The sequence below is a fragment of the Plectropomus leopardus genome, chromosome 12 (assembly GCF_026936395.1).
Source record: "Plectropomus leopardus strain MGB_pleo_1.0 chromosome 12, ASM2693639v1, whole genome shotgun sequence".
In the NCBI taxonomy this organism is placed as follows: Eukaryota; Metazoa; Chordata; class Actinopteri; order Perciformes; family Serranidae; genus Plectropomus; species Plectropomus leopardus.
In genome coordinates this window covers 19,863,866-19,889,892 of record NC_142187.1, presented here as the reverse complement: position 1 = coordinate 19,889,892, position 26,027 = coordinate 19,863,866, and the positions used below count along the sequence as shown (strand labels likewise).

General features: G+C 39.8%; 1 long non-coding RNA gene across 1 annotated transcript in view; it reads right to left on the bottom strand.

The window, feature by feature from the left end:
* Positions 1-302: 302 nt before the first annotated feature.
* LOC148188092 (uncharacterized) overlaps positions 303-26,027 on the bottom strand; it is a 197,247-nt gene continuing 171,522 nt past the window's right edge. Inside the window, exons 4-6 of the long non-coding RNA XR_015778143.1 lie at positions 3,172-3,349; positions 1,564-1,631; positions 303-1,304 (exon numbers count right to left, since the gene is read on the bottom strand). This is a non-coding gene — a long non-coding RNA (uncharacterized LOC148188092). The remainder of the gene's footprint in view (positions 1,305-1,563; positions 1,632-3,171; positions 3,350-26,027) is intronic.

Here is a 26,027-nt window from a genome sequence, read left to right as displayed (position 1 = left end):
CCGTGAGCTAAACTTTGTCATTTACTCATTTTAAATATTTCAAATGTAAAAGAACAAAGAATCCATGACTAAATTCATGGCAAATCATTTCTTTTGCCATCATGCAAATCTTCATACATAAGAACTTTTAATAGCCATCACTTAACTGAAATTGAATATTGAATATAAAATTCAGTTTCAGTTTTTATAATATAATCATTTTTTTAGGAGTTATACATGACATGTACCCCCCTGGAATACCTCCACGCACCCCCAGAGGTACGCGTACCCCCATTTGAGAAAGACACACATACACCCCACTGAGGACCTTAATAAAGGCAATCTCACATTACCCGTCAAGATGAGTGAAAACACTGACTGCAGAGAGCAGTAACATCTGCTCATACTTGAAATGGCCACTTTGTACTTTTTTTATAGTATGTGTTGTCTTAACTAATTTGTGTGTCTGCGCAGTTTAAAGGTGGACACCAAAGATTAGTGTCACCAATTCAGTATTCCAACAAATGTCTCCCCTTTTGTACCTTAGTTATGGCATTGAATAATGGCCAAAAAAGTGGTTTTGAAGAACATTATCATGTCATAGTGAAGCAGACCTTTGACCTTTTGAATATGTAACGTCATCACTGCATCATTTCATCCTATTAGACATTTGTTAGAAATTTTGTCATAATTAGTTGGAGTTACGGCCAAAAACATGTTTTGTGAGGCCACAGTGATCTTTCACCACCAAAATCTAAACAGTTTATCCTGGAGTCCAAGTGGACATTTGTGCCAAATTTTAGAGAATTCCTTTGATGCATTTTTGAAATATTGTGTTTATGAGAATGGGACATAAGGGCCACACAGACAACCCAAAAACATCACGGTGTGGACACAGAGAAATGCAGAAAATAATATCACTACAATGAAAGGAGTCTCCGTCTATCTCTCTGTCCTTGGGTACTGCTTGCTTTTACTGGCTTGCTTTAGTTACACATTACACAACAGTTAAAAAAAAGAGCCTGTATATGTTACACTGTAGCAAACTCAAACATTTCAAGCATCAGCAATGTAATTTTTGGAATGAATGCCTTTGTTCCCAGAAACAGCCTGGACCAAAATAGATAGCAGTTATCAAATGATGCATATACTTTATCATTGCTAGGGGTTACTATTATTTTATGGCAGGTATATTGCTTAGGATTCAAGGGAAGGCAGGGTTGGGTATGAAGTTGTTTGGATGAGCAGTTCTTGAGAATTTGCAAGCAGCAGCACAGGAGGCCAAACTATAGGTCCATTCTGACCAGGCACACTTTGAACGGGCACTGCATTATTGACAAAAAACAAATACAACAAGGAAAAAGGAATGCTTTCACAGTGTTTTGCCATGTAACATTAGTGCACACAACAAACTCAAGGTCATCCTAATCTCATGTGGACAATCAATGCACAGCACAATAACATCATTAGCTATATAGGAAGACAGATATGCCAGAAAGGCATCCTTGCATGTGTAGCCCAGGACTCCACAGTATGACGTTTAGTGGAAGTCACACAAAACAAAAGAAAATCATTTTCACTTACTGTATGGTATGCAGCCAGGCAGATAGATTTGGTTCAATTTTCAGGCTTTGAGATTTTCGAGATTTCTCCTGTTAGAACAAAGAAAATGGAGCTCAAATAATTTTGTTTTTGGTTATAAAAGCACTGAAAATGCATATAAATAACAACACTCAAAAGCAACATGTCGTCCATGAATAAAATGTCCAGTATTCAAACATTTAAAAAAATAAATTATCCCATTTCGGTTTGATAATGACTCAGACAGGAGCTTATCTCACCCTGCACCCCCACATTGTCCATCAAAGTCCTTTTGAGAATAAAGAGACTACAGGTGTATGTTGGAAAACATCCCTGTCATTTCACCCACTTCACTTAACAAACGCCACTTGAATTTGACAACTGCTGTGATTATCGTGAAGAGTTCACATGGAGCCTAAGAAGCAGTCCTCTCAGACTCAGTTAAAAGTTGCACGTGTCGTTTTCTGAGTTTTTTTCATGTGTGCATGTTGGAGCTCATGCGGGTGCATGTTTGTGCATGTTGTGTGGTCAGAAAGCAGCTCCTCTGATGGGAGCATGTGTGCTGGTGAGCTGTAACTCAAGAGGCTGGATGGAGGACAGACTAAGTGGCTCTCTGGGGAGAGTCGATCGGTTGTTCAAGACAGTGGAGAGGGACACAACAGCTTCAGCACACGCTAACAGCCAAAACAGACACACAGTCTTGGTTAGTGTAATTGCTATAGACAGCCATCTGAATGTCTTCTCTTAGTTGTTTTCTCCCTGACATGCTCACAGTAAGCCCTTTCACCTTTCTGCAGTTACTTATGCCAAAAGACTATAGTGAAAGAAAAGTAGAAAAACAAAACTAAAATCTATTGCCATATAGTCAGCACTCAATAATTTACCCAACAATTGTCACAGTGGACATTTTCTGTTGGTAGGGGAGAATATTCTGGTGGAGGATCAAAATAACCCTTGTTGGTTCAACCATATAAATATAACAAATGTTTTCTTAAAATTATTGAAAACTAAATGATACCAGAATCAAAGGATGGTAAATAGCTTCTAAGAACCAATCTGGATTGTACTTAGCAAAAAGCTAATACCTGTACTGAGGAAAACATTTCTGTTTTCCACAGAATGCAAATAAACTACAACTTTCCGAATATGTGTATATATATATATGCCAGCCAATAACAATCTGTGGCCAATCAGAGCACACTTTTCTTCATCCATTACTACAGGTTTTATTCTTCACACCCGGAATTTGTACTCTGTGCATGCATCAACAAGACTGAAAGCTTTAACTGTCCTCCATTCAGATACCTGTGATGCTAGTGTTTGTCACAAGTTAAAGCCCAGAGGAACATGAGCAGGGAGGGGGAAGGAGGGGCGGTGCCTTCAAAACTTCAATACAATTAGAAAATTCTCTGTACCTAGAACAAGATCCCTCCTCTCCCCAAACACCCACCCCTTCCCCATGATACCTCCCTCTTCCCCCTACACCCACATGTATGGCATTATACAGAGTGATGAAAGGAGAAGAGGAATGCCAAATGATAACTAAGTCCCTCCGGACATCTCCATCCCATTCCCAACCCTGCCTCCCTTTCGACTGTCCTCTCCACTTACCATCTCCACCACCACCACCGTCCCCATAAGACTGGGAAATGCAGCTGCTGTCAGCTGCCGAGGGCCTCTAGGCTGATCTCTCACTTTCTGGAATGCACACTGCCATAATGAGCACCGGCCCCCTCCTTCATCCACCATGTTCTTTCTCCATCTTGTTTCCAAGGACCTCGTTCTCCTCCTGTAAGGCAGAAAAGTGAAGAGCACACTCAAGATGACGAATGGCAAAATAAGGAAGGTAATGAAAAGTATTATTTTTGCAAATTCATGAAGTTCACATTGGAAGTAAATCCATTTGATAAATTAACGAGTTTTTTTTTCTTTTTAAATAAAGGAATCCAAAATAGTTTTGCAGTCCTCAAATGAACTGATTATAATGAATTAAAGTGCAGCAAAATCATATAAAAGTTATGAATTGCTTTATGAGTGAAACTCTGTTCTAATTAATTAGGCTTTTGTTCACAGGCTCTACATTTGCAGAGTTTTCACTTAATGATGGAAACTCTCAATCATCAGGGACGCAAGGTTGGCGTATCAGAGGTTGCATGCAGCTGTGCTTTGCCTGTGTGCTTATGTTGACTGGTGACCTCTGAACTTGAGTCATTACTTACACCTGTCAGTCAGTGGAGGCCTGGTCTCTGGAGGGGATTTGTGACAGCTGAAGGGTGAATGAAACATGCCCAGCACCCTAAATCCAACACTTCTTAGTCCCCTGTGGTCCCAATAATCATAACTCAAGGGCTGACCTCTGACATGTCACCTATTACATCAGGGAGGTGTGGGCCTATGCAAAAGGCACAATGTGGGGTTGTATGTTGAGCTAGAAACATTGCTTTAGTGTTTTTATGATTGTAGCAGCCATTTTGATATATTCGCTGGCCGGGATGTATTTATTGTAGAGTATCCATCTTATTGGGCGCTACTGTTGAAATGATAATGGGTGCCACTGATGGTGAGATAGTAGGAGTATCATTAAGTAAAATGGTTAGTTGTGGCTAATCATGGTGGATAACTGCCAGTGGCAAAAGTAATTTGCCTTCAATTTATCAAACAGTGCTTTGCTTTTGAAAAAATATCTAGCTAATATTATATTAACATTTTTTTTTTTAAAACTGTCTCTCTAGAGCACTACACGGAGATAAAATCAATACCATATTATGTTAAACGTTTGTTTAATGTGCTAGTGTCTGTTTATGAGTTGTAGCAAATCATAAATCATCTTTAGGAGTAGATGTTTACCATATGCTAGCTCATGCTCCATTAAAGAGGAACACCACCTAAATTAAGAATTCCAAATTTTTCTGAGATAATTCTATCAATGTTTTTGCATGAGCATGAGCCACTTACTCTCAATGGCAGAAACCAGAGAAATAAGTGTTAAATTTGTGATGTCATCATGTATAAAGTCATGTGTGTATGTATGTATGTATGTATGTATATATATATATATATATATATATATATATATATATATATATATATATACACCTTTAAATTTAACAATATCTTAACAAAGCAAGGCAAGCTAATTGCTAATGTGCAGGCATGCAGCCTGGTCCCAGTCTCATAAAGTATAATAGGCTGCATTTTGCAGCTGGATAGAGGCTTGCCCTAACACACAGTTAGAAGAAGCTTTGATCTCATGTATTTATGCTCTAAATCACCAGGATAATTTACTAAACACAGCATGGTAGGTGTCGTCTAACTTGACAGTTCTCCTCTGGCTTGAACTCAATCTTATCTTTCTTTTGTTCTGAAAACCATTAGCGGTACTTATTTTCTTCTTTCCATGTTTGCTCATCTGTACATGGAACTGTATGTGTTACATTCTGTCATCCTATTAGCATATTTGTTCATTTCACTCTCAGCCTATCTCATGGCCCAATCTGTTGTCTATGGGAAATGATATTTGCTAAAATGAGCCCCTGAAGCAGCCACATAGTGTTGATAATAATGATAGAAATCTAGTTGCCTTTTGATGCATGAGCGCCTTTTAGATTTAATAGCCATATGCTGGAGCTGTTGTGTCTGCTGCTGTTATTGTTGTTGTTGATTGTTTTTAATCTTGCCGTGTGTTGGACATCAAACGAACTATCCAAAGCTACCCCTGACTGAGACGATGTACCAACAGACTCTTAAGGCAGTGTGCGTGCATGTATGTCAGTGTATGCTTGTGTGCCAAGGAGAAAATGCTTTAATAATACATGTCCATGCATGGGTGAATTTCTTATTCATATTTATACACATTCCTATCTGTGTGTGTGAGTATCTGTGTGTGTGTGTGTGTGTGTGTGTGTGTGTGTGTGTGTGTGTGTGTGTGTGAAGCCTAATTGTGTGTGTGTGTATGTGTGTGCACACTGCTGCAACCCCTATCAGGCATTAGATAAGCTGCAGCCTTGCTGGGTCAGGTCCTCTGAGAGAGCAACCTATGGCAATCTGCAACCCAAGACCGCTGCTCAGAAAGGAGATTTCCCTCTGAGTCAGGCCAATTACTTCACATGGCAGACAGGAGGCTGGATTGGGGGAATGTGTGCAGGCACGTGCACAGATAGACCCCGGGTGGTCCTCAAGCGCCCGTCCTTGCTGCTTCTGAATAGTTAAGTGCCCTTTCTGCAAGACAGTTTTTTTCTAATTTCACATTAATTTTTTTTTAAATTTGGCCCATGGCATCAATATGCAATTAAATGTGAGTTGTAAAGCCCAACAACTGCAACTGAGATCTAATTCTGCGAGATTGTATGAGCCCCTGCCTCTTCCTCATTCAATTCCCTTGTCACAGCCACTGCAGTTAACACACGCAAATCGAGTGCCCTGCAGAGCAGCAAACACGTCTCTCTGACCTGTCTTTATTGGTGACAGCCAGCCAGTTAACCGCAGTGTTTTCCCTGAGCCTCGGCATTGTTTGTTACTGAAATAAAACCCCTCTGAAAATTGAAATAAATAAGTAAGTGAGAGCAGCCTGTTCTTATTTTGAGGTTGTCATAGGCCAGCACTTTGTCACGTCCCCTCGGCATATGATACCTATGCTGAGGGCACCCTTTGGTGTCTCTATGAAATGCATCTTGCTTTCAACAATCTCCAATATGAACCCATCCGCAACAATAGCTGAAACCGAGAGCACTGACGAAGGATGAAGAGTGAGAATCTCCATGTAGGGTGGGAGGGGTGGTGTATCGGTCAAACAAACATTGACTTTAACCCAAGAGACCACTGTTTGTGTCCCACATGAAATCAAAAGTCAGTGTTTTTTTAATGTCTCTAACACTGGGTTCACACTGAAAGTGGAAGCGCCCTGATAAGTTAATTGCTGTGCAGCCACCTGTCAGCCATAACCTGGCTGTTCACACCAGGAACGCACTTCTCCATGCCGGTCAGCAGCGAATATCCTTCTCTGCTCCTTTCCAATCACACGGTGAGCTCCGTACCTGTCTCTCTGTCCTAACTTGCTTATGTGTCTCTGGCTGTGTGTCTGGTGCATGTGTGTCTGAGTGTGTGTGTGCATCTCTGTGTGACCATCTGTCTCTGTGTGTCTGCTTGCTCCTTCCCTTTGTGTTTAGACAGAGCATTGTGGGAGCACTGGATGCATATTTAATCATTTATCATGGTCAGATCATGTATGTAATGCCTAATATAGTGTTTATATAGTTCATACTAGAGTATTTAGTGTGTTTTCCTGCCAAATTTGCTCACGGCAAATGCCGAAACTATCAATGCAGATCAAGGCCGCAACGCGTCCATTGTTATCAGTCTGAATTACGTGGCGCTTCTTGAAAAAATCAGTGCGCTTCGCGGCTGTTCTGCGTCTGGCATCCAGTATTAGGTCACTAAATTGCCAACTTATTTGAAGCCAAAACATAATGTTTATTTCTAAACCTAACCAAATAGATAAGCTGCCTAAACAAAACTGCGACTGTCTGACATTAACCAAGTGTAACAATGTGTTTCACCTAGGAGATAGCTGTGCATCACATACGTCCCTTTTACACCAAAATTAGTGCGTATGAAAGTTTTTAAACATGAGAAAACCTGTAAAAAACAGGTGATAAACTGCTTTCCCGTTGTCAATGGACTAGAGCCAGCTCTACAGTAGATGAGTGCCTCCCTCTCTTTCACTGGTGTCACATTTGACATCACAGATGGACTGGAAAATAGGTTCATATACGGCAGAAAGCAGAATGGACGCCAGTGAAAATGTTACGTTGGTTATGTTTTTTATATCTCTTACTTATTCAGCCTCTCTTTCAGACTTGGTGCAGACTAAATTTGGAACAAGACAAAGTTGTACCGTTTTTTTTTGGTCATAGCATTCTGTCAGAAGAGAGGCTTAAGTTTGCATGACTACCCGAGTGTTGCATGTCCATCACTGCTGACTGAAGCTGATTGGAGCTGGAGCCAATATAGACTACTGCAGAGTAAATTGTCGCGGGAGAGAATAGCAATGGTAAACTTGGCAATATGTTAGCGGGTGTTAGTGTTTTTTGTGCAGTGAGAAAGCACCTATATAGACGCTAAAGAACGCCTTGTGCATCGATATGAGACAACAATGAGGTGACTAAGCTTTGGTATTTGCCAAGCTGGGAATTGGAACGTGTTTGCAAAAGATGTGCTCCATAATTCTGTTTTCTACAAATTATCATTTGATGGGTACCTTTTTTTTGCTTGAGCACTTGCCCCCAAACAATTTTGCACAGCCCTGAACTAACCACTCTAAACTGACATTGTATGTGCAAGCGAGGCTGGACGCATGATGAGATTTATCCTCAGTATGCTTGTAAGCTGAGAGTCTGTTTTTGCCCTGGGCATGTTCAGAAAATTTCTGTTGTGGAAAAACAAAAAAGAAGAAACAATATCTGTTTTTAGGCCCTGCTGTGCTCAGGTTGGTCTGCCTGGTCCTGACTGCTCTATCTTCCAAAACAATGGGCCTTGAAGTTGTAGTCTGTGGTACTGAGTCTTTGTACTTTGTCAGTTTCCAGGCCTGTCTTTCTTTTGGTTTACTGAGTAGCTACATATGTTTCTCAGTCTGTGTAGATGTTTGTCTGCTGACACCTCTTTTTGGCTTTGCTGTTAAAGGAACACTTCAACTGAAACTGGCTCCCTCTGACCTTGCTTATCCTGGCAACATCTGGACCCTTATGACTCTTTTTTTTCTTGGTCTTTCTTTAACTGGACTTTGGCAGGTAAGTTTGGAGTTAAAATTGCTACTGGAGAGGCACTAAAATCTATTTGTTCAAATTTAAATATTGATTATGTAGCACATGTCCCTGTTACATGAGTTCTAGTTATTTGGACACAATCTTCAATTTTAAGTAAGCTCATAAGTGTTTCCACATACTGACAAGAAAATAGAGTTCCTCACATCTGCAATATAAGTGTTGCTCCTCTTTCTATACTGGTAAGCCAAAAAAGACATTTTCTCTTTTTGACAGTTTAATTTAACACATTTCAAAGTATTTACATCCAGTGCATAAAACACATCTTTTCACCCACCTCTGCCCATCAAAAACAAAAACTGTCAAAAACAAACACAAAAAGCGAGACAGTGTATAAATTATTAATGTATTCGCCTTTGACATTCGCAATGCTTCCAAGAAAAACAAGTTGCAGAAAAGTCAGTGTTGTCTTACAGTCCTTACTGGAGTTCAGAGTCCATATCTTTAGCCTGGCATCATAAAATGGTCTTAATTATCCCGTGAAACTTTTCAGGGGAGCCATTTTTGTCATACTGAGTTTTCTGCAGGTGCAGTGAGGAAATCATTTAGCTCAGCCACCGTTAAAAAGCAGGCGGACAAGTGGATTACCAATTCAAGACTTTTGGCTGTGACCATCCCAAACATACCTGTACAGGTTTGCATAAATTGAAAGGCAGCAACAGAGCATTGTTGAAGCACCCAAAAAGAATCAGTTCTTCAGTAATCCATCTGTATTTTGACTTACTGTAGTTAAGAAACCAAGAAAACCTGTGTCGTGCACAGACATTTCCTGGGGCAGGTGCTCAAGTGACAAAAGGGCACACAACAAAAAATGTTGTTACTCTGTAATGCACGCACTGCAGGGTGTACTTGAGGCCCGAGTACATTCAGTGCATTTGTGCACAGTACTGAGTAAGGGAAATGTGACTAGCTAACATACGTGGTGTGTCTCAAGATCAATATCATATGCACCTGCTACACATTAGACATCTACATTTATCCCTTATGTACAACAAGCAACAACAAACAAAACAATGCCACATCATGCACACTGGCAGTTCAATTCCCGGCTTCTATTGTCTGCATATTAAAGTATCCTTGGGCAAGATACAGAGCCACAAATTGCTTCAGATGGCTGTTCCATTGTTGGTTGAGCGTGTATGAATGTTTAAAAACCGAGAAGCAGGTGGCACCTTGTATGGTAGCCTTGGCCAATGTGTGTGTGAATGAGTGAATGTGCCAGTAATGTGAAAGAGCTTTGAGTGGTTGCACGACTAGAAAAGTGCAATGCAAGTGCAGAGGCAATTGCCTTTAGTGGTCTTTAAAATAACCATTAAAAATCAACAAATCTTCACACAAAAACATAGTGAAACGTTGTTCTGTGAATAAATAAATTAATGAAACAACTGTAAATGTATTGTAAGTGTTCTACTGTTTGAAGAGGGAGGGCAGGGGCTTGACTCATATGCAGTTGTAGGTAATACAACACGCCTTTATGGGCCAATTTAAAAACTAAAATAAAAAATTATTAAAAACAAAAAAGAAAAGAAAAAATCTCTTGAAAAAAGCACACTTCGTTAGTCAGAGGCCAAAAGTGCAAGTGCATGAGCAACACCTATGGTCTATCTGTGCACGTGCCTGAAGAAACCCACCAAAAATGTCCTTCCAATATTTCACTAAATTTGGACAAGCTGAAAAGAGTGTGCCAACCATTCATATATCGCAGAGAAGTGATATTGATTAATACGATTCCTTCAGTTTTTTCCTTTTTTTTGATATCAGGTAAGTGTCAAATCACCTTGAAGTCAAGCTCTAGCATTTACTGAACATAAATGTATCATTTTCAAACTCCCCTCTCCCACACTGTGAGATATTTCTTTACCTAAGTCTTTGCTCCATGCCAACATGAGATAGTTTGTAGAGCCTATGGAGCAAGCTAAGAAAAAAAACGCAAACTATACTCGAACCAATTTAGTACCAGTTGCCATCAAACATTTTTTGTCAGGGAAACAATGAATTGGATGACCAGATAAAAAAGACAGATGACAGAAGTAGCTCTAGCAATTTAATATGATCAAAAAGAGATGAATCTGTGTTAACGTGTAGTGTGCCAGACTATAGTTTATGATAATCCAGGTGTCATGGAAAAAGAAACTAGTTAATGAAACTGTCACCTAACAGCAGATGCATCAAATTACCTTGTCAGATCTGTTCTGATTTAATGAAAAACGTGATCCCTAAAGCACCCGGCCTTAAAATAAAAGGATAGAGTTGTCAATTACCGTAATCCATAATGTGGGAAAAATATTAATCTAATCACTTAAGGACAGACTTGGGTGTCTGATCAGACTGGAAATGAGTGGATATAAAGTTTGCAACACTGAAATTGGAGAGGAAGTGGGAGTTATTTTGTTACTCTATGGGCTATTTCAAACCAGGACATCATGTTCCACTGGAATGATTTTCCTGGAACCAATCAGCGGTGCTGTGCATAATCATGCAGATGGGCCAGGCTGACTGGATTTCCTAGAACAAAATAAAACTCTAACAGCCTTGAAGGAGAGAAGGAAAGGAGGAGAGGAGAGAAGAAAGGAGTGAGGAGACCACAGAGCAGAACAAGAGGAGAAAACAAGATAGTGACAGAACCATATAATTTTAGGGGATGAGAGTTAATGTAATGACCTGTCTTAAATGGGTGGAGTAAGGATGAAAATATAACTGACTGAGACCTAAGAGCAGTGAAAGAGACCGGCAAAACAGAAAAACAAACTGAACAGGTGAAGGAAATAAATCTAGGATGCATGCAACAGGGGAGCAGGAAGGAACAAAAGATAATAGCAAAGCAAAGCTAAATAGATCTCTTGCATCTGTACCCTGGATAGGGAGATATGTGTGTCTGCGCCGGCCTGCCAGATAGATAGGACAGCACAAGATGAATGAGATGGGTAAATATGCTTGTGCTCATCCTATAACCACCACGGACATTCTGATGATAACAGCAGGTGTGTTATCATCTGTGTGTGTGTGTGTGTGTGTGTGTTCTTCCAGCTTGCCTTTATCTATCTGTGTGTGTGTGTGTGTGTGTGTGTGTGTCTGTCTGGAAATGCTGATACACTGTGTAGAAATTTACGGTGTGTAGAGTTTGTGCACAATATAACTCAATGAAATTAAATAATATATAATGCCTTTTTTGATTCTTTTAAACGATTTAACTGGAAAGTCATGTATTTAAGCTAAGGCTGTCAGTGTTAACGCTTTAATTGATTGAGGTCTGTATAAAACGAGGTAATTTTTTTTTAAATCCCAGTAACTGTCGGGTGATATTTCTGTCTTTAAGAGGCTGTATCGGGCTGAGATGATTCTGATATCATGTGAAACTAGAAGACCTGAGGAATTCATTAATCGTGGTGTCAAAACTGGTCCCTTGCCCTTTGACCTCAAGATATCTGAATGAAAATGTGTTCTTCAGGTACCCATGACTCTCCCCTTTACAGATATGCCCACTTTATGCAAGTCGCATGCTGTTTTTTTTACATTTGATTCCAAATCAAGACAATCCAGCAAGAATTGCTTTACCTTGTCAATATGGACTTCATAACTGTTTTGTAAGGCTAAATGATGGAATTGAAAACATGTGATTTAAAAATTCAATTAAATGTCATTAACTATTGAAATTCTGTGATTAATCGTGATTTAAAACTTGACAGCCCTATATGAAATGGTGTGTTTGTGGGTCCTTCCCCCAGAAAATATGTCTCTAGTCAAGTACCTGGCGCACAAATCTGCTGTTCGAGATTGCTATAATCACAGGGACTGCAATGAAATACACCTACCTTATGTACTGTTTGTGTATAAAATGTTGCTTCCATCTACATATGTAGCTTGATATCATTATCTTTGACTGAAATTTATTTTGCATACACAGCCTTCAGCATCGTTCTACTTCTTTCTCCACTTAAAACATGGAGGAAAAACATATCTGGTCTGTAAACGCTGATTTGTCAGGCTGAGTGTCGTTGTCATTTATCTGCAATCTAACTTTACTTTCTCAACAAGTTCCAGTTTTTATTTTGTGCCTCTTATATGTGTGCATGTGTTTGTTATGCTTGAAAAATAAATAAATAAATAATACTCCATCAAAGTTAGCCTCTGCCGTTTGCCTCACTTCTATGTATAGATCACAGGCAGCTTCTGAGGCTGTTTGTAGCCTACATCTGAGCTACGCAGGTACGCGGTGGGGGGCAGGGACTCATGTCTGCGCATCTCCACAGAGGTGTGTTTGTGAATAAAAATGTGTTGTTTACTTCAGTCGCACCCCAGAGTAAATGACTTGTACACCCAAACTTTGAATGAAAAAGTTGTATTTCACTCCTAAAGAGGTCACGATTCAGATTTCCTAAAGAGCTCTGAAAAATTACTGAAGTTACACAAAAGCACAGTATTCTTGTCAGACTACCCATCCTGTCATCTATTAATACTGTTGTTAAGTCCTGTGCCTATTAGATGTGCATAGGCCTGCCTCCTATCCAATAATATGTCTGTCTGAGCGGTCAGGAGCAGAGAGATTATTATCATTCTTATCAGAGTGTGTGTCGTGAAGCTCTACAGATGTGGAATAAGAAAACCTGCTTATCGACGGCTGTATCTCTTTCAAGAATGTATCCCCAGGTGACTTAAAAGAGACTGACTTCAAAAGCGGCAGGAGTCAGCCTGCAGTGTGAAACACTGAGCTGACCAGCCAGATGCTGGTCTCCTTGAATCTCTCTCCAGCACCTCTACTATCTACACACATCCGGCTGTTTGATATTTAGACTACAAGGCACAAAAGAAGTCCTCCTTAACTGGTCACAATCACTGCATTTGTTACTTGCTCAACTCTTTCAGTTTGCAAACAGTCTTGATAAAAGAAGACGACAGATGTTCTTTTGTTCCTTTTGTGGTTTGCAGATGTCTGTTCTGAAAACTGAAATTTAAATACTACAGAAGTATTGCTGCCAAGCCATGAAAAAACAGATCAGTATCACATACACAAGAAGTGTACTGTTACAAGATAATTTCACATTATTGCTAGTGTTAGAAAGCAGTAACAATATTACTTCTCTCAGTGACAAGTAGTGGTACAAACTACTAATAATATTACAGTTATCCCAGAAACAAATAACTCATTACAATCTTACTTTTGTTGTCATCCATCTCCTGATTTGAAATCCAACCATTATTTCATCCCCAGATTCATTTTCTGAATCGTTGTGCATTCCCATCACAAAGTGGCAAGCTAGCTTGGAGGATGGAAATGCAAATTACTTTTCCAGGTAGTTTTTCCAGGTAGTGGTACTAAGATCCTTTCCACTGTGAAAAGCACAACCTCAAATCTCAAAGAAACCTCCACTATAGGGGAGCCCATGTGGCCATTAAAATATTACAAAGTATTTTTAGGGGACACCCATACAGATATTGCACCAATCATGACAGTCAGAACAAAAAATGTATACCCCCTGGAGAACAGAATATGTACACAAGTCAGGTTTACTGTTTTTTAAAGGAAAAACTCATTTAAAAGATTGACCCTGCCCAATACAGTACACACACAATCACAAGAAGCTGTGCTGAGGATATAAACATGTGCACATAGTAGAAAAACAGTTTGTTTGGGCAGACATTAGGGCTCTTTTCTCTTTTTTTTGCTTGTTTTTTTTCCTAAATACATAATTCTGACTCGGCTGAATTCAGCTTCATCACAGTCCAATACGCAACTGTCACGACGGGAGTAACTGGAGCTGCTGTTTGTAAACAAGAGTGCAGGGTGAAAGTGAATAATAAATTAACTCAGAATCATACTCTGAATGTGAAAAAGAAAAGAGAAAATAACAAGAGAACAAGGCAATAATGGATGTTTCAAAAACCTCTTCAGACTCCTAACTTAAATTGGATTTTAACTCCACAGAGTGCAGGTTGTAGATGTTTATTTTCATTCAATTGTCAAGCGCTGCTGATGACAAGTTAACAGCCCTGCCACAGAATGCAAATCATGTTGGCTTTCTCATTTTGCTGCCAGGTGGAGTTCTCAATATGTCGTTCAAGTGAGCCTTGCTTCACTACAGAGCCTAAAAAATGTATAATTGAAAACTCTGAAATGGTTCCATTGTCAGGCACTGTTGTTAAGTCCCAGCTTCAATGCCCGTCATCCTGACAAGCTACCAAATACCTATTTTTAATACTTCTGGCACTTCTACAAATGAAACATGTCATTTCTTTTCAAAATTGCCAGGGATTGAAAGAAAATCTGGTACTGTAATCAACCATGTATGGTTTAATTTTATTCATTTTTCATACATGAAAAAAATGCACCATAAACACAAGTGTAATTTTTAGCATCACAGCAAGGCAGCACAAGATAATGCATCTATTTGCATTGACAAAATCACATTACATGTAAGGAAATGAACAAAATCCCTTGGTAACAGAAGTCTGACTCAGTCTTCTTTATGAGAACCTCTCGTATGAGAACACAAAATAAGAGATTTTTTCTGGGATTCTACACCAGTGCTTAAATTCTGCCCCCTCATACATACCCTGCCTGTAGCCACATCTATAAATGGCTCCCCTGATGACAGTTCTGTACATTATAATCCCACTTACTGTCATGTAAATCTTGCCTTACAAGAGAAGACACAGAAATTCAGTAGCAAGTGCTGTGGACTAGGTGTAATTCTTTCTGAGAAGACAGAAGAGGATGGCACTGCAAGGCTTGACAGCTCTGAGTGTTCTCTTAACAGACACACTTGTGCCTTGACCACCTGCTACACCCTCCTTTCACTGTAGAGAGACAAACTGATAATGGTGTCACTGTTGAGGAAATGTTTCAAAGAAGGAAAATTCTCTGAGGCAGTGACTTGGTTACAGTCAGTTTTCTTTTTCTTAGCAGACACGTGTCCAACAGATGCATTTAAACAAACAGGAATTTATCAAAGTCTGTTTTGATCATGCCTTCTGATGCGGAAAAGGCATCAATTTTCTTAAGGGTATAGCTTTGCGTGTTGGTGTTAGATGCCATTTTAGATCATTTGTAATCGCATTTTCGTCTCCTTTGAATGAAAAACCAAGAGCGAAACACAGCCAGCAGCACTTATGTTAATGTGTATGCTTATGCACAAAAATGCTGCTTTTTCAGTATGTACGCTTAAAAATGTCTGTATGTATGTGATTTGAGCAACAGCTGAATGATAGAATAAACATGCATATAGAATTTGAGCACAAAATTACATCTATCCTAGCATGCACATGTAGTTATAGTTTTTCTATTTTGCAATAGAAAATTACTTTGTCCGAAAACTTCTGCAGGTAGCAGGACCTTGAGTAGAATCTAAAATCTGAGGTGTAGAGTGTGAGCAGGAAGGGAGACAGAACCGTCCCATGTGGTGCTCCCGTGCTGCTCACTACGGTGTCTGACACGAAGTTCTGTAGCCTCAAATACTGTGGGCCGCCTGTGAGGTCATTGTTAATCCAGGCCACTAATGGAGCACCCACCCGCATGTCCAATGTCATTTACATGATACAATCAGCCATTTATTAAATGTGCACTATGCAGGGTTTTTCGTATGGACTTTCATAATTCCTCTCTCGAGGAATCACTCGAGGTGCATTTTTTCTGCAGAGACTCTGCCCTCTTGGTGTTTTTTCTTATTTTCTAATTATTTTGCTGTGGTCAGAACATTTATGGACTGTAGTTTGTGGACACTGGTACGTAGACCTCAGCCAATAGCAGCACTTTAAGAAAAAAGATAGGGATCAGGTAGTAGCATGCATCCAAGAGGAAGCTGTAAAAATCACAGCTGAAGTGCAGGAATAAACACAAATATAGTGAGGTAAAACGTCAAATTAACAAAGCTTGTTACAAAACTTTAAACAACTGAATCTGGTGAAGGTTTTACATTTTCACTTTTATGGCCGAGCTCTTTTGTTGCCCATTTTCTGCAGGTATGCAACACATTGAGCTTAGTTAGCTTTAGCCTAAAGATTCGGCTTTTCCATTATAATTAAAATAAAATTCCCATAATAGTGCCTTGCAGCAGAGTCCTGCATGTGTCTGATTTTCAAGAACTGTTCCTAAACCAGAACCATGACATGCATTACTGCACCCGCCCCACCACCCGCACATGAAACAAGATCTGCAGCCCAGCCTGAAGCCACTTATCTTACAATAACCCTGCACTGTTCAAATAATTTGGTTAGGCAGCAAGTTTGAAGTGATCATTTATGGACATTTTATACATGTGAAAGATATATTTCAAAATTGAGGTAATTCAAGAAATACAATTTAAATGAGCATTTTGCTCATTCTCATAATACTGAGCAGCATATCTCTACAGTTACCGTGCCTGTTAGAAGCACACCTCATTAAAGTGGCTCTAATATTTCATCTGGTGCAGAATACAGAGAAGACACACAAAGCCAGCAGTCAGAAAATTAAAAGGTTGAAAGATTAAATAATCAATTTTCCCATTTTATTTTAATAAATTCCGGGTTTCCCAAATATTCATTTATTTGTGATGTTCTGCCACAATCAAAATATCTGCTGCCATGTATTCAATAATTAATTTTTGCAGTTGGACTGGGGCGCTATTAGAATTTAAATATATATTGTCTGATTATGTACTGCACTGCACTCCCAGAGTGTACTCTGGGTACAAACTGAGCAGCTGAATATCAAATGCAGTATGAGTTAAACACAATTATTTATTGCACTGGGTCTAAAAGTTTGTTTTAACATGTCAGCAATCCAACTTGAGACTCAAACTTTAACAAACTGCTGCTGAAGAGAGCAAGATCATATGAAGGGTTCTGCCTCAGCTGCTTTCACAGCACCCACCCACAAATCCCCACAAAATTTTTGGGGTCATCCGCAGGTAACCTACCAGATGCATGACTCTGGCTTGCAGTGTACATATCAGCAATGTAATGGAAGAGGTGCCAAATTTGAATGTTGTGTTCACAAACAGAAGCTGGCAATCCCTGCAAAGTATACCTTTAAGGGTTGTCTCCTTCAGAAAAAACATGTTGCATTGTTAAAGCTAAAGGAGCAGCTCTGAGCAGGAGTTTTATTGCAATATTTGTACACACAGGCTGAGTTCTCTCCCTGTGCGGCAGATCAACAACTGCAATGCCAAAAAAACACATTGATCAACACACTGCATGTGCAGTAAGCCAGAGGCAACCAACATCCCTCCCATTGTGGACCACACAAGAGTACTGCGAGGCAGATCATATTTACACATATAGTGTGTGTGTGGAGGGGCTGTCTTCAGCCATTAATCAGATATAGCTTCACAGCATTGACTCGTCCTATGAAAAAAAAAAAAAATCCATGTAAACATCTTAACATTTCATACAAAACACCTTGCAGGGTTTGGTTTGACAGAGATTGAAAACAGCTGATGGATCAAATATCTTTCACGAGACAGGCCAGCTAATCATACACAGTCCACAGGAGGATAGTTTGCTACTGGAGGCAGAGAAACTGTTTACATGAATGCCCACTTTCAGAATGCCCTCGTTTTGTGACTATAGTGAAGAGAGGAAGAATCTTTTTCGATATTTGAAGGAAACTCATTTTTAAACCTTGCATCCAACAGAGGAAGTAAAAGATCAGAAGTAACAAGCAGAAAAAAACAATATGCTCAAGCGATAAAAACATGCCTCGGGGCAACATGATGTTCCCATCTCTCTAAGGGAGCCACCCATTTGAGATCTGTACATTTTGATACCTGCAGCTTCCTACAAGCAGCCTCAGCATGTGAGGTCACCCTTATCCTCCAGTCCTTGACAGAACAACCAGTTTTGCCCTCGACAATTTTGCTAATAGCAGCTTTTGTCGGGGCTACCATAATGAGGCACCCTGGTGAGGTAACAGTTTCGTATTGGTGGTGATTTTAGCAGCAGAGGTTAGCTGTCCATGTGAATTGCTCCGTCATCATAACGCCTTTTGAAATCGTAACATTCACAAGCAATGGCATGTCCATCAACTGCATGTGGCTACGGCACAAATGTCAGTTTGCTCCTTTATTACTGGATGTGCGTCTAGCCTCTGGGAGAAACATCAATGTCTGTGTCGCTGTAGGGGAATGGGCTCCGCTATTACAGCATCATGTGGCCATGTCTTATTGTCTTGCAGCATTATTCTTTCATTCATTCATTGAGCTGAGAAGAAGGGACTTTTGAGTCTGCATTGTATATGAGTGAGAGATTCAGCATTCAAGGTGGGAACAGTGAGCAAGAACAAAAGCCGCCACAGAAGGCTGAGGTATGGGGAATGTGAAAGGGAGAGAGAGGGAGGGAGGGAGAGAGGGAGAGGGAGAGATGGAGGAAGGTAGAAAGATGTTAGTAAAAGTAGATAAATAACAGGGGGTTCATCTGTTAAAGACGCTAAAATAATAATACATGTGAGGGTCAGTGTATTTTCTCTTGCACTTCACATTTTAATGGGAGACAGATGTGTGTGGCACTACTGTAGAGAGTGCCACCAGTGTGATCACACACCATTGCTCGGATATCACGCAAAAGAGACAGAAGAGAGAAAAAAAGTGGGAGTTATGTTTCTTTTTTGCTATGAGAGCCCGTGCGCAGATAGACACAAGTTAAAGGCAACCATCCACAGAAGAACTCTGCCACCTAATCACTACTCCTTCCTCTCTGCACTCCCCTCTTCATTCGAACTCCTCATTTCTTGCATTTTTCTTTAGTGTCCTGTCAACACCTGCCATATTTCTCTGACAAGTGGTCATTAAGTGCAGAGTGAAATTTGTTTTAAATTGAATATTGAGAGTGTTTGTGCAGGACTGTCAGGCTTTTTAATTAAGGTGGCTTAGCAAACATGTTTTCCTGCAGAACAAAACAATGCAGGTCCTTTCAGAGTGTCTAACTGTGAACAGTCGATAATAGCTGTACTCCACTGCCAGTTATTCACATAGGACAGGCTTGAGATAAATGGTAGACATCAAAGAAAAACAAGCATAATAGAATCTATTCCTGTAGGCTATGATGTAAAGCACATTTTAAATATGTGGGTGAGTGCACATGCAATCTGAGCCAAGAAGTGCAGGTACAGTGACACAAGCAATCTCACTGATACAAGTGTGATTTTCCTTTTTTCTCTCTTATTCCTCTAGTGCACACATGATTATATGATGTAGTATTTTTATAATTTAAACTTGCTTAAATTAACATTTATTTGTTGGATTTGCCATACGTGCAACAACTAATAATGCAATAATTTGCAATCTTTTAACCAAAAAAAAAAACAAAAAAAAACATGCATGCCCAATTCAACTTTTTAATAAATGGCAAAGTAATTGTAACTTCTGAGTCTGAATATTTCACTTTGAGAAACAAACAGATTCTTAAACAGTCACACTTAATATTTAAGCTGCTAGAGGGAGTAGATGACACACAAATAGATGATACACGTATTAAATCGTCTTTATTGCACTTTTGCATTAGCATTCAGTGCACTCTGCAAGCTTTCATGAATTCTTCATTCATTAGGAGATGTAATGAAGTCTTTCTTGTAATTTGGCCCATCAATAATTAGGAGATCTTACTGAATGGTCTCTGGAAATGCTGGCTGTGAGAAATCTTATACCATTAATATTGCATTGAACTCTTTCAGGCTTATTAGTAAGGCTAGGTCCTTAATGAGCCAATAGTCCTTAGTATTGTCAATATTTTATCCTTATGTACCTTTGTCGATTGAAATGGGTCTTCAAGCGTTAATGTTAATGACCCTGAACATGGAGGTCAAGAAGGTACTGGAGAGCTAATTCTCAACCACAAGAATAAGTAAGTTCAAGATGTTTAAAAGATGACAGAAGTTCGTTTTGGGGTCACTCTAAGTGTGAAACACTTTGCAACTTTTATATCACCTTTGCTGTGGTACGCAGGATCGTTTTCAATGAAAAGATGGTATCCCCTGATGTGACACATATCGTTATTAAAAATAAATTCCTGTTTTAAATGCATGGCAACTTAATTTCTCCTTCACTTTTATTTGAATCTGGTCAAGATCCATATGGGTGCCTGTTCTCTGTAACACAGAAGTCTTTCATTTCCTCGCAGCATTTTAATCAACACTCTGCTAGTAATTACTGACTGAGGAGAGTCCAGGTACTGGCAACAGCAGGGGCATTCATACGCTCTTTAATGGCACCACTTGTTTATATGCCTGAGTCCACCTACACACACCACTAATGGGCTGCACATAGCCCAGTCATGAATATGCATTCTCACCTTGGCTGCTTGTTTGAAAAACTAGAACACAGAATAAAAAGGAACAACAAATAGTGTCTCTCTGTAATTGGCTGTCAGCAAAGGTAATATGCAAATTTCCAGCCTTTTCTATCCATGGTATTGTATTGAATAGAGAGCTGCTTTTTGATACATGTGAATAGGCCTTGATCAGACTGCAGTCATTTGGATTAGACTAGCAGACTTACAAAACTGCTTTATAGCTTGTACATGTTTGTTTTTTTTTTTGGTGTGTGTGTGTGTGTCAGTTGTCCGAAACAAAAGTTCTGTTCCTGTACCAAGGGTCTGCATGGTAACGCGTTTTCTGTCCAAATTCATAACTGAAATTTATTGCTACCATGTAAAAAGGAAATTAAATCTGCAGAGCTTAAAAGAAAACTCATTAAAATACGTGTGGTATCAGAAACAATTAAGGTGCTGGGTGACACAAAAAGCAGCTCCAAATTTGAATAACCACGACCATTAATCGTACATCAAACACACCCAGAAAGAAACTTTTTTTCATTGTAAGTCAAGGCTCTGTCAGCACGCAATGATGGAAAACAATAAAGATGTTATCCTCTACACAGTACCCTGACAGCTATTGAGCTGTCATTATACGATCATGAAGTCATTTCCATGCCTAACTTGAAAGCATATTATTATGATTAAAAACAACAGTGAAATGTCAATCAATGCCGTGCCATTATTGCCTCACATTCTGTCTCTGGAGACACCCGCATGCTCCAGTTTCATTTTTCTGTCCATTTTCTATTATGATCCTATTATCTTCACAGTGGGGGGCATTTTATTGCGATCCTGAGAACCTGGGCAAAGTGTTTTCTTAAACTTTCTTAAAAAACTGATGTGTGACATGAAGCAGTCATTTACTGTATTAACCTCAGAGACAGATGCTTGTGAAGGCAAAAGAATGACAAATCTTCCACAAATAGTACAGTAATATTGGACTAAATTTGAAATCATAATATTAGGTAAAAAGAAAAGAGTTTATAGGTATTTTTAACACATCTTAAGAGTCATCAAGAAAACAGTTACACTGTGACTTTAAAGAGTGGCATGTTTTTCTCTATGATCAGATTGTAGGCTAGTTAGATATTTTTTTTTGCTAATGGAGGTCCGTCATCCCCACTCTCAAACAATCAGGCTATCAAGTGCTGCGCAAATATCCTCTATTGTACCTGATAAACTCAGCGACAACTGGTATACATTGCGATGTTTCACGTTACAGTCATGGCGGGCTTCACTGTGCTGCGATTGACACAAAAGACACTTGACTGAGATGCATTTGTAGAAATCCAATTGGAAGCGCTTTTCCAACCCTTTAACCGGGTTTGGATATGATTTGCAAAAACTGCATCGCATGCATTGTTTTTTTCATCCGTCACCTAAAAAAAAAAAGAAGTTAGAAACCTTGCACATTGAGTCTGATGTGATTCATTGCTTTATTTATTGCGAAAATTTGCAATACAAGACAAATGTGCTCCCTTGCTTCTCTCTGCTGGAGGTGTCTCTCTGGCTGTCACCACTCTCCAGCTGTGTCTTGCATTTGGCACCGCAGCTTCATGAACGGGCTGAGCTGTCCGCCTTTCTGTCTCCACATATTCGCTCTCTCTGTCTGTGTGCAGTCCAAATCTCCCTCCTTGTCATCATCATCAACCTGTGTTTTATTGTTTGACCTGTTAAAAGTGAGCTATCTGAGTTATGATGTCTCCCGACGACATTTTCTTCACTGATTCTTAGTCAAACGACTCAGAAGGTTTCTGACCGATGCAAAAAAATGAAGTTCTAAAAACTTTAATGACGGATGAAAGTTTCAGTCTCAGTGTGCAAACTTTATTGACAAAATGTTATATTTATTTTTAGATGTGCGACAATTTTGGACCTGAGCTACTTGGCATGCTGCCTTGCTATATTTGCGTTTATTTTCTCTGTGGTTTTCATAGCTCACCTGATTGCTAACTTTTTGTAAGCTCCCAACTTCAACTACTTGCTGTGCTTAGGAACGTCCCAAACACAGCAAAATAAGAAAAAAATAAGAATATAAAGGCAGAGGGCAGAGCAGACTGCCTTTCTCCTACAGTACTTTGAGAAAATTTAAGACACACTGTGTGCACTCAAACATTGCTGACTACACGGGCTTTACTGAGTAGAAGACCTTGACTCGGACTTGAGAGTGGTTAAATCTGCCCAGGGTGTATTCCTTATCTGCATATTCGTGGCTCTGCATTTCTCCTGCTTTTCTACATGAAAGCATAGGCGCTGGCAAATCAGACCTACCAGGTCAAAGGTTACAGAGCTGGAGGAGAAGGGTCCTCCTGGGAAGGACATGTCCAGATGTGGGTTTCCATTCCTTCACATCTCTATTTTCCATCAGACCCGCTGGCCGTGCAGAACAGCATGCGGACCAACAAGAATAGCTAAGTAATCTGTTCATGCATACATGAATTCGGTATTTTTCTCGGACATGTTGAGGTGTCAAGGCTGTTGTGGGGTATATGTTACATTCACACACCACCACTTTAACAATTGCTTCTGACAAAGGATTTATCATGGCTGTTATTGTTATTGTCAGTGAAAAGATTTAGAGCTGACACAATGGCTGCTCCATTCTATATCTCTCTGGTTGCCTTTAATTTATGCTGTTGTGTGGAATGAAATGGGAAAAGCCCCTGTTTAAAGATGGCTGTATTCTACAAAACACATCATCAATTACTAAATTCTGTCTCTTTGATTTATAAGTGGTCCATGAGCAATATCCCCACACATGGGCAGCCTCTTCATCAACTTCAATTACAGAGAGAGGACATCTGTATCTGCAAACACATGCTGAGTTTGCTGGCTTTAAAACTCCAGCAGCAAAAAGGCAGAATATTTGGGAGAAATGCAAACAAATATTGATGCATATGGTTTGTGTGTGTAGCCTGAGAGATGTAGCAATGCCGACATAAGTACCACCAGGAAGAATGGGACCAAAAATCAAGATTTGGAGCTGTTTTGTGTCTGATTGCAAAAATATGGCAGGCACAGGATGAGAGCTGAGAAAAAGCTTTAGGCCAGTCCTCACCCACAACATGCTGCTCAGAATGAAATATATTCCCAATCCCGACTAACTGCATTATCCCATTTCCATCCATAGCAGTAAGAGATAATAAAGCGGGCAAATGCGAATGTAAATGTGCTGGTACATGATACATAATTGCCCTATTAATTGCTTGTTTGCTGCAGAACTGTTGCCGGGCTTTGGTACAATATCTCAGAGCTCGTCCCGGCGGGGCGATACTCCCCTTCTTCTCGGAGCCTCTCTCGCTCTCCTGTCCTCTATCTTCCTTCCTCTAGCCTGTGTTTATGTACTGAGGCAGAGAGCAGCAGTCTCATCACCATCATTTGGATGAGAGATGTTGTCATCATCAGCCAAGTCCCATTGCCATGGCCCCTGCCACAATTGGAAAAGGGGGAGGGGGGTGATGTGTGTTACCATGACGACCATATCAAATTGGTCAAAGTGAGGCCAGCCAAGCCAAAACTTTGAGTTTTTTTCGTTGTATTTTTTTTTTCTATGACCGTTCTGATATGCTAATCTATCAGCAGCAGAAGCAGCAGTAGCAGCAGTGGCAGTGGTGGTGAAAAGGGGAGGTGGTGGTGGGTGAAGAGGGGGAATAAAATTGTAATAAGGCAGCTGTGAGGGACACCAATCTGCAGGGAAAGCTACTTTATGCAGAAATCCAATTTAAGAGATTGGCTTAGCGACTGAGTCATTGAAGGTAAATCCAAAGGTAATTATAGGTAAATCAAAGGTGAAAGCATGCAAAACACCGTACACAACTCTCTCTCTCTCATTCGCTCTCTCTCCATCCCCCGGCTATACTCATTACCACATATCACTATGTTGCTTACCAAAGAGAGACAGGGGCAGGGTGCATGGCATGAAATATAAGCATAACTGTGGATTTTAGCCTTCATTGCTTAAAGGGACTTGACACTCTTGTTGATTTGGCATCATGCTAAAGAAAGTTTAATAATTAAACAATACCTGCCACTGTTAATACCGTAGGAGAATTTTAATTCTACCTTAATACATTCATCCCTGCCAATTAAATTCAGCCAGTTGTTGTGAAGGTGAGAAAACTAGCAGGGGTGTTTTTGTCTTTAGATTGTGTTAGCATCTGACCTAAAACAGCCCCTCCTTTACTGATCACCCCTACGCTATATCATTAACTGAAGCTAAAGCAGGGATAATGATGATAGCGAAAGTGTGCCAACTCTCACACCTCCTGCTGGGTAAGCGCCAACTTCCCACTTCCCACTGGGAGAGGATGATTGTGAGTTGAAGGCAGCAAAAACACAGCCAAGGAAAAGCAACTTATCAGACAATAGCAAAGCAATACTAAGAACACAAGGTATTTTTGAGACTCTGACATATAATCCATGGTTTGACATTATGGAATGACATTTCAGAAGTGGCTTCCCTGCTTTGCTATTTGTTCTGCCCTCCGAGACGCACAAGAGCAGTAATTTCTTAGATTGTAGATAGAGGGCTAATAAATAGCTGAGCTTGCGGCTCACAAGTCATTTATCCTGACCTTTTATTTCAGGCAAAATCAATTTTCTGTTAATATGCCACTAATAAGGAGACACCTTTCATTTGTTTGGCTCTCAAACTGCATTGATACTTTTTAGCAGGGTTATGGCCAGGCGTCCCAACCATTGCATTTTGATTTGTTGACTGAAATCAGCCACTTTGAAATGCTTCACTGAAAGCTCTAAAGGTGAATGTTAATGCGACAGCCGCATGGCGTATGGCACTAGACTACAAACATGAGGAAACATGAGCACAGAAATTCGCAACTCAAACTGTTTTCACTGAAATCGGCTCTGCACAGGGTTTCCAAGAAAAAATAATCAATTTTATGTATACAGTTGGTTGCCAGATTGTGTCTAATCACAAGCTTAACTTAACACACCTGTGAAACATAGTTTTTTTTCCAGTCTAATCGCTGGAAAATATCAACTGGCTTTGAACATTTCTGCAAATCATGGATTAAATTCCATTTGTATGTTATATTATAAAGGGGCTAATTTGAGACTTTACATTTCTTTATGTATCAACAATGCTGTGGTTAATACATGGTCAAGATTTGGCACAAAAACCACAAGGAAAAGATCTTATCTTGGTTTAAAATAACTGTGTATACTGGCAGGATGTAAAAAACGGTGGCGTTTGTGGAACTATCAGCGGGGAAAGAAAAGCAAGTTTGGTGGCTATAAAGCTGCAAGAATATTTGCGACAGGTCCCTTAAAAACGCCAGGTTTGGTGCCCACAAAGCTGCTTGATAAACAGTGATGGTTCGCTAAAAAACAGTCCAGTTTGAT